This window comes from Hemitrygon akajei, chromosome 23, assembly GCF_048418815.1.
Source record: "Hemitrygon akajei chromosome 23, sHemAka1.3, whole genome shotgun sequence".
Classification (NCBI taxonomy): Eukaryota; Metazoa; Chordata; class Chondrichthyes; order Myliobatiformes; family Dasyatidae; genus Hemitrygon; species Hemitrygon akajei.
The window spans coordinates 59,374,190-59,384,193 of NC_133146.1; positions in this window are offsets into that span (position 1 = coordinate 59,374,190).

A 10,004-nucleotide genomic window follows, 5' to 3' on the forward strand; every position below is an offset into this window, starting at 1 on the left:
TACTGTAGAAAATCTCCTGATGGTTTACATCTCAACCTGTTATGGCAACTACTCTGCTCTGCACTGTCAGAACTTGTGGAGAGTGGTAAGTGCTTCAGAGTCCATCACCAACTGGCCACTTTCCATCCAGTCAGTTTTCATTGTGTTGTTGCAGGAAGGTTAATAGGTATCAGAAAAGATGCCCACCACCCAGCCCATTCCCTTTTTTCTCTTCTATTTTCTGGGAGAAGATACAGGAGCTTGAAAGCTTGGACATCCAGCCTCAAGAACAGTTTCTCCACTACAGACTTCTGAACCAATTACTTTTATATATTACCATATATAATATACAGTGTGTATATTATAAACTAACCTGAAATCTGAGCAGAGAATGGAAGGGTGTCTGACTAGTCTGTGAACAGTGGTTTTACGCAAAGATAAATGTTGGGAACTGCTGTGATATGACTTGGATGAATGCATAGATGGCAAATTAAGTTGCAGATTACACAAAAATTGGCAGAGTTGTGTACAGTGGGGAACGTTGTCAATGTTTAGTTGGAATTGTGGGTGGAGAAATGGCAGATAAAGTTAGTCCTGACAAGTGTGAGATGTGGCAGTTTGGGAGGTCAAATGAAGAGGAAAGTACTGTATACAGTAAATGGCAGAACCATTTGAGCTATGATGAAGAAGGGGATCATGAGGTACAAATCCATAATTCTCTAAGTGACAACACAAGTGTATATATAATGGTTAAAAAAGGCATACACCACCTTTGTTCAGGGTTTTGATCATAAAAGATGTAAAATTATGTTACAGATGTATCAAATTTTGGTTATGCCATATTTGGAGTATTGTACACAGTTTTTCCTCACTATTTGCAGGAAGGATGTGGAGGTTTGTGAGAGTGCAGAAAGATTCACCAGGATATTGCCTGGATTAGGGTTTACTAGCTCTATGATTTTGGACAAATTTAGTTTGTTTTCTCTAGCATGTAGGAGGATGAGGAAATGTGTGAAATTTGAAAGGCAAGTATGCTCTGTTCTATAGATAGAAATGTCAGATACTAGAAGCTGTGACTTTAAGGTGAGCTAAAGTTTCAAGGAGGTTTATGGGACAAGCTTTTTATTCCCATAATGGTAGATGCCTGGAATGATCTGCAAGGAGAAGTGGTGGAAGCAGATGTGGTGCTGCAGTCGAGAGGCATTTTGAATGGAACTTGAGCAGGCAAGGAATTGTGGGATATAAACTGTATACAAGCACAGGAGAATTTGTTTAAATTAATATTGTAGTTGACCCACATATGTGAGCTATAGAGTTGTTCCTCTGCATGCTGAGTTGTTAAGCATTCACAACTAAATGACAGTTGATAGAAATTGACCTTGTGTTTGTTTTGTAGTTGTCATTCTGTGAGGAATAGATGTAAATGTTCTTTGAATACTAAAATGTGGGTTTGTTGAAATGTATAAATCTTTGAAGCCTAATTTCAACCCTAGGCAATGAAATGCTGTGTTGCAAATATCCCAAAACACACCAGATGGGATGAAGAGTACATTTCATCAATCAAACTTCAACTTTTACAGAAACCTTGCTCCATGACTATCATTGAGAAAGTGGGTAATCTGTCCTGTACTGCTGTGGAACTCATAATGCCTTCTGGTAATTTCTTTTGCCTCTTGATGACAATTTCATCCAATGATCATCTTACTGTTAATTTTTTTTAAAAGTGATCTGTGCTTGCATCCATTTATACTAGCTTAAAATTTTATTACAGGAAAGTTATTACAAAAGAGCATATTAGAGTATGCTGCAAATCAAGATGATGAAACCAAGATTTCAGGTAAGAACTCAAAGAACTTGAAATGTTTGCAATCAATATACAATAATGCAGCTCAGAAGGATACCCCTAACTCAGGAAGAACTGGAATATTTAGTTATTTTCCCATAAGTAAAAATGTTTCCCCCTTAAATAATTATCCAATTCTGACGAAATCTACCACCATTTTGGGCACCACACAATGCATGGCAACTTTACAATAATTTTGCTGGGTTCACAACATAATCCTTATAAATTATGTATCTGGCTACTGATCTTTCTGTCCAGAACTGATTTTTACTGTCAGTTTACTACTCTGCCTAAACCTTTTTGTCTGAAGAGTTCAAAATAATCTATTTGAAGCAGAATGATTCCAGCTTTGTGCCCCAACCCTTTGTTCACCAAAATGAGTTTTACAACCAGGAATTTTGATCAATTGAGTATTTTTATTTGTGAATCATATGCTTCTGTTTTCAAAGTGGAGCCCAGAAACAGGAAAAATTGTAAAGCATGAACAATTAAAAATTCAAAAACTGAAATGTCAGCAATTCAAAAGTATTCATCACCCTTTGTTCAGAACTTAGTTGAACCAACTCAGTTTATTACAGCATGTAGTCTGGATGTCTGTAGCAGCTTTGCAGAATATGATGGAGCAGGATTTGCCCATTCCTCCTTGCAAATTGCTCAAACTGTACAAGGTTAGTTGGGGAGTGATGGTGGACGGTAATTTTGGCAGAGATGTTCGATTGCTTTAATGTCTGGACTCTCACTGGGCCACAGAAGGACTTCTCTTGATTTGAAGCCACTCCCATGGTTGCTCTGACTGTGCTTTGGCTCTTTGTCCTGCTGAAAGACCAACTTCCTCCCTAGTTTAAACTCTCTGACAAGGGATAGCTGGTTTTTATCCAGGATTCAGCTTCCTATCAATCCTGACAGGATTTCCAATCCCTGCTGCTGAAAAGCAACCTCATGGTATGATGCTGCTACCTCTGCCATACTTTACAGTAGGAATGGTGTTACCCGACTGATGCGCAGTAGTAGATTTATGCCACATGTACCACTTAGTGTTGAGGCTAAAAAGTTCCACTTTAGTCTCATCCAACCACAAGACATTCCACATCTTTACAGTAACTTCTCAGTGACACTTCACAAAGTCTTTATGGACAAGGATATGCTTTTTTTAAAAAATGCCGGGGCTGCTTATTTGCCACTCTTCCATTAATACTCTTTTTGTGCAAAAATTAGAGATTGAGGAGCCATAAGCTTCATCTGCTGCTGAAGTCACACAACCTCTCTTACTAGTACTATTCTTTTCCATCGACTAAGTTTAGAAGGGAAGCCTGACCTCGGCAGTGTGGCTATGGTTTCATTTTTTTTCACAATGGAATGCACTGAACTGCAAGGTATATTTAGTGCCTTTGTAAGGTCTTGTACTCTTGTGCAGATTTGTGCTTCTCTTTTTATTTTTTCCTGACTTGAATGCTCTTTTGTCTTCATTTTGTTTTGGTGTGTTGATAATCTACCATACTGTTGGACCTTGCAAAGAGAGCAAGTATTTATTCTTATGAATTCATTAAAAACAGGTGATCTCCAATTTTCTACATCATCAAATTGAAGAAGTTGGTGAAGTACTAAACAGTATTGCTCCTGAAGAAAGGTAGCATACTAATTATATAGGAGAATGAATATTTTTTCAGCCTCAATTTTTAAAAAATTTTTGTAAATTGTTGACAGATTTTGGAATTTTGATTTGACATGATCCACAATGCTTTGTAGATTATCTTAAAAATCCTTCAATATATTAATTCAGAAATTGAGACTGTAAAAGATGAAAATATTTCTGGGGGCTGAATACTTTTTCAAGGCACGGTATCCATATACTGTTCTATTACCTAAGGCATTAATCTAATTGATATTAACCCCTTGGAAATGATATACATGTCCCCATAGGCTTTAAACCTTCTCTTACTCCTTGGTATATTTCCTAAAGAATCAGCTGCCTTGCTCTGAGTTCTAACTAGAATTTTTAGAAGTTCAATGTAATTTGTGTTTTTGTCAATGATCTGGGTGACAGAATTATTGGCTTTGTGGCCAAGTTTGCAGGCGATACGAGTGTAGGTAGAGGGGCAGGTAGTGTTCAGGAAGCAGGGAGGCTGCAGAAAGACAGATGGATTAGGAAAATGGACAAAGAAGTGACAGATGGAATATAGTATCGGGAAGTATATCTTCCCGTGCTTTAGTAGAAGAAATAAAAAGCGTAAACTATTATCTAAATGGAGAGAAAAATCAAAAATTCAAGGTGCAAAGGGATTTGGGAGTCCTTGTACAGGATTCCCTGAAGGTTAATTTGCAGTTTGATTCATTGGTGAGGAAGGCAAATGCAATGTTAGCAACACACATAAAATGCTGGTGGAACGCAGCAGGCCTGGCAGCATCTATAAAACATTTTGGGCCGAGCCCCTTCATCAGGACTAACTGAAAGAAAAGATAGTAAGAGGTTTGAAAGTGGGAGGAGGAGGGAGAGATCCAAAATGATAGGAGAAGACAGGAGGGGAGGGATGAAGCTAAGAGCTGGAAATTTGATTGGCAAGAGGGGTACACAGCTGGAGAAGGGAACAGATCATGGGACGGGAGGCCCAGGGAGAAAGAAAGGGGGGGGGGAGCACCAGAGGGAGATGGAGAGCGGGCAAGGAGTGATTGTGAGAAGGACAGAGAGAGAAAAAGGGGGGGGAATAAATAAATAAGGGATGGGGTAAGAAGGGGAGGAGGGGCATTAAAAGAAGTTAGAGAAATCAATGTTCATTCACACACATCATTCACAAACAAATGATACACCTGCCCTTACACTTCCTCCCTCACCACCATTCAGGGCCCCAGACAGTCCTTTTAGGTGAGGTGACACTTCACCTGTGAGCCAGCTTGTGTGATATGCTGTGTCCGGTGCTCCCGGTATGGCCTTCTATATATTGGTGACACCCGACGCAGTCTGGCAGACCGTTTCACTGAACACCTACGCTCTGTTCGCTAGAGAAAGCACGATCTCCCAGTGGTCACGCATTTTAATTCCACTTCCGATTCCCATTCTGATATGTCTATCCATGGCCTCCTCTACTGTCAAGACGAAGCCACACTCAGGTTGGAAGAACAACACCTTATATTCCGTCTGGGTAGTCTCCAACCTGATGGCATGAACGTTGATTTCTCTAACTTCGATTAATGCCCCTCCTCCCCTTCTTACCCCATCCCTTATTTATTTATTGTCCCCTCCTTACCCCATCCCTTATTTATTGTCCTTCCCCCCCCCCTTTTTCTTTCCCTGTCCCTCTCACAAGCACTTCTTGCCTGCTCTCCATCAACCTCAGGTGCTCCCCTCCCCCTTTCTTTCTCCCTGGGACTCCCGTCCCATAACCCTTTCCCTTCTCCAACTGTGTATCCCTTTTGCCAATCAACTTTCCTGCTCTTAGCTTCATCCCTCCCCCTCCTGTCTTCTATCATTTCGGGTCTCCCCCTCCCCCTCCCACTTCCAAATCTCTTACTATCTTTTCTTTCAGTTAGTCCTGATGAAGGGTCTCAGCCCGAAACGTCGACTGTACTTCCTACAAATGCTGCCTGGCTTGCTGCATTCCACCAGCATTTTGTGTGTGTTGCTTGAATTTCCAGCATCTGCAGATTTCTTCGTGTTTGCGTTGTTAAATGCAATGTTAGCATTCCTTTCAAGAGGAGTAGAATATGAAAGCAAGGATGAACATTTTTTGGTTCCTTATCTAAGAAAGGATGTGCTGACATTGAGGATGGTTCAGAAGAGGTTCACAAGAATGATTTCTGGAATTTAAGGGTCCATATGAAGACCAATGATGGCTCTGGTCCTGTACTCACTGGGTATTAGAAGAATGTGGTGGGGGGGGGGGGGGGGGAAGAGAGAATTTCACTGAAATCTATCAAATGTTGAAAGGCCTTGAGTGTGGACAGGATATTTACTACAGTGTGGCAATCTTGGACTAAAGGGCAGAGCCTCAGAATAGGGGGGACATCTATTTAGAATGGAGGTGAGGAATTGCTTTAACCAGAGATTGGTGAATCTGAAATTTGTTGCTACTGGCAGCTGTGGAGGGCAAGTTGCTTGGGTATATTTAAGGCAGATATTGATAGATTCATGATTAGTCAGGGCATGAAGGGTTACAGGAAGAAGCCAAGAGACGGGATGAGAGGGAAATGAATCAGCGATGATGAAATGATGGAGCAGACTCTGGGCCATATGGTCTGATTCTGCTCTTATACCTTATGGTCTTGTGTTCTTGTATTTTTATTACTAGTCAGTTTCAGTGATGAATATACATGTATCACAGTTTGCTTTTTCACCCTCTTTAAAATTACCATTTATTTTTTTCTAGGTAAGTTAATCATATCACTGTTCTCAGCTCTAAATTTCATTTGCTGTGCATAAGACATCAGGAAGGGTGTCTTGGGTCTTCCTGAAGTTTTGGTTTTTCTCCTCATTCTATACTAAATTTGAACAGTTCTGTCTCATTCAAATCATATTCTGAATACCTAAGTTTAGGTTATGAATGTATATCCAGTAAAATATCTGTTCTTACCTTTTGACCATGTTAGTTTGATCCTGGCCAATGTTCTTTAAAAATTACTCATTTTATGGTGAAATAATTTTTTTTAGGACAAGATGACCTCACAAAGCTACTTCATAAAAACAATGGAGAACATAAATCTGGAGAGAACATATTATCTTCATTGTGTGTTGAAGATGTTGACGATGTTGCTGTCATTGTATCACATGTTGAAACACCGAGCAACTTCTTCTGTCAGCAGCTAGTTAATAGATGTAAGAATTACTTTTCAGCCATATGTTTATTCCTTTGAATTGAGTAATGTCAATGAAGCATTCTTAATTTTGTCGTCATAGAGCACTACAGCATAGAACCAGACCCTTCAGCCTATCTTGTTCATGTCAAACTGTTATTCTGTCTAATCCAGTTGACCTGCACCTGGACCATAGTCCTTTGTACCCCTACTGTCAATGTACCTATCCAAACTTCTCTTAAATGTTGCAGTTGAACCTGCTTCCACTATTTCTTCTGACAGCTCATTCCATACTTTCGTCGATCTATGATTGAAGAAATTTTCCCCTGATTCCCCTTAGATTTCACCTTTTCCATTTGACCTATGACCTCCAGTTCTAGTCTTGCCCAAACTTAATGGAAAAAGCCTGTTTTCATTTCCCCTGTCTATATCCTTCATATTTCTGTATTCCTCTATTATATCTCCTCTCATTCTCCTATGCTGCAGGAAATAAAGCCCTAACTTATTCAATCTTTTCCTTCAGCTTGGGTCCCCAAGTCTGGGCAATATCTTTATAATTTGTCTGTGTACTTTTTCAGTCTTGTTGATATTCTTCCTGTAGGTAGGGGACTAGAACTGCACACAATACTCCAAACATCTTGTATGTGCAACTTCAACAAAACATCCCATCTCCTATACTCAATATTCCCTTTAGGAGCTTGTGTACCTGTGACACCCCTTTCAAGTAATTATGGATCTATTTCCAGATCCTTGTTCTATCACGCACCCCAGTGCCCTACTATTGACTATAAATGATAACCTGATTTGTCCTCTCAAGGTGCAACACCTCAAAACTTTTATGCATTTTCAGGCCCTTTTTTCATTTGATCCAAATCCTGCTGCAAGTTTTGATAGTCTTCCACTGTCCACTATGACCCTGATTTTGTTGTCATCTGCAGATTTGCTGATCCTGTTAACTATATTATCATCCAGATCCTTGATATAGATGATAAACAACAACAGACCCAACACACTGTTAGTCACAGGTCTCTAGTCAAAGAGGCAACCATCTGCTATTCTCTAGCTTCTGCTGCTACTTAATCCTGAATGCTAAGCGACTGGGCCTTCTGGACCAGCTTCTCATACAAGACTTGGTCAAAGGCTTTGCTAAAATAAATGTGTCCTGCTGAAGGGTCTTGGCCTAAAACATTGACTGTACTCTTTTCCATAGATGCTGCCTGGTCTGCTCAGTTCCTCCAGCATTTTGTGTGTGTGTTGTGTGGACAATGTCTATGGTCTTTCCTTCATCTTTCTTGGTAACCTCATCAAGAAACTCTCCAAGATTGGTTAGACAAACCTACCAAATACAAAGCTGTGTTGCTTGATCTTAATCAGGCCTTAACTATCCAATTATTTATGTATCGCTTCACTTGGAATACCTATCAATAATTTACCCACTATATTATCAGATTCAAGCCAAGAATTTGCTGTCTTATTATTAGAGCCTTTCTTGAACAACGGAGCAATGTTAGATATCATCCATCAGTATTATCTTCCTGTTTCTAGCCTCACTAGCATGTGGTATGGGTAGCAATCCTGATGTCACTAGTCTGGAAGTCCTGTCCTTTAACTTAACACTTATCTGCCTGAACTTGCTTTGCAAGACCTTGGTGTGTTACTATTTATGCATAATAAAGAATTTCAGTTCCTGGTGGGCTATGCGAATAGTTCACCCAGAACCAGAAGCTACAATGGTGAGCTGGTAGCACGTGCTCAGGTTGAGAGCAGTTCACTAATAAAATGTTCTAGCATAAATCCATCCAACTTTCTTTATTAAGAACAAACATGACGCTTGGTGCCCTTCCAGCCTAGGTCATTGTTGAGAAGTGGACTACAACCTCTGGCTGCTCACCCTTCCCCATAAGAACTTAATGGTCTCAGTCCAAAGTGTCCCTAACCCTGGCATTTCAGAGGAACATACAATTCAGGAATCTCGTTCTCACCTGCCTCCTGACTGTTCCTCTAACCCAACCAATGAACCCCTATCATTTCTGCTTGCCTCGTCTTCTCTCCCCTCCCCCCCATCTCTTCCCTTCTGAGTCACAGAGCCAGACTCCGTGCCAGAAACCTGACTTCTGTGACTTTCCTTTGGTTGTTTCGCATCCCAGCAGTATCCAAATCAGTATACTTGTTATTGAGGGGAGCAGCAACAGGGATACTTGTACTATACGTCTATTCCCTTTCCAACTCCTGAGAGTCACCTGTCTCCTGCAGCTTAGGTGTGAGTCTTGCAGTAGATTTTTTTTTCTCACCTCATTCTTCTAAATGATCTGAGGGTCATCTGGCTGCAGCTCAAGTTCCCCAACAGAGTCTGGAAAGAGCTCCACCCAAGTTCTTTCTCTTGTATCATGTTTGTCAGGCTTTGTTACAGAGTGGAATAGTAGAGATCATCTTGCACTTCTAATAACTCCTCACCATACCCAAAAAAATTTCTTTTAATTGATACTGTCTGGCACATAATATTTGCCTTATGGCACAACAAAGATTTTGTTGAATAGATCCTCTGTCAAAAAATGAAGTTGTGTTGTACATTCAGTGGAAAATCTGAATCGGTGTGCATGAATTTGCTTTCATAGTTGCTGTTAAAGTTTTTGGAAATATAGAAGTCTACAGCACATTACAGGCCCTTTGGCCCACAATGTTATGCCGACCACGTAACTTACTCTAGAAACTACCTAGAATTTCCTCACCGCATAGCCTACTATTTTTCTAAGCTCCATGTACCAATCTAAGAGTATCTTTTAAGACCCTATTGTATCTGCCTCTACCACCATCACTAGCAGTGCATTCCACATACCCACCACTCTGTGTGGGGGAAAATCTTGCCTCTGACATCCCCCTTGTCCCTACTTCCAAGCATCTTAAAACTATGCCCCCTCGTGTTAGCCATTTCAGCCCTGAGGAAAAACCCTCTGGCTAACCACATGATCAATGCTTCTCATGCCTCTCATCAAGAACCATTCTGCATTTGAACCAGGGGCATAACTTCACTTGCCCCATCACTAAACTGTTCCCACAACCTATGGGCTTGCTTTCAAGGACTCTTCATATCATGTTCTTGATATTTATTGCTTATTTATTATTGTTATCATTATTATTTATTTTTCTTTTTGTATTTGGTTTTTTTTTGCACATTGGTTGTTTGTCCATCCTGTTGTGTGCATCTTTGATTGCCCACAAGGAAAAGGGTCTGTATGGTGATATATTTGTACTTTATGTTGAATTATACATACAAATCCCTTTTGCTTAATTTGGAAGCATTTTTTATTACATTGTTGACTACCTAGTTTTCAGCTTTTATATCCATCAGTATATGCTAGAATAGTCTGATTAGGTGTGTGATAAGGAGTAAAGACTA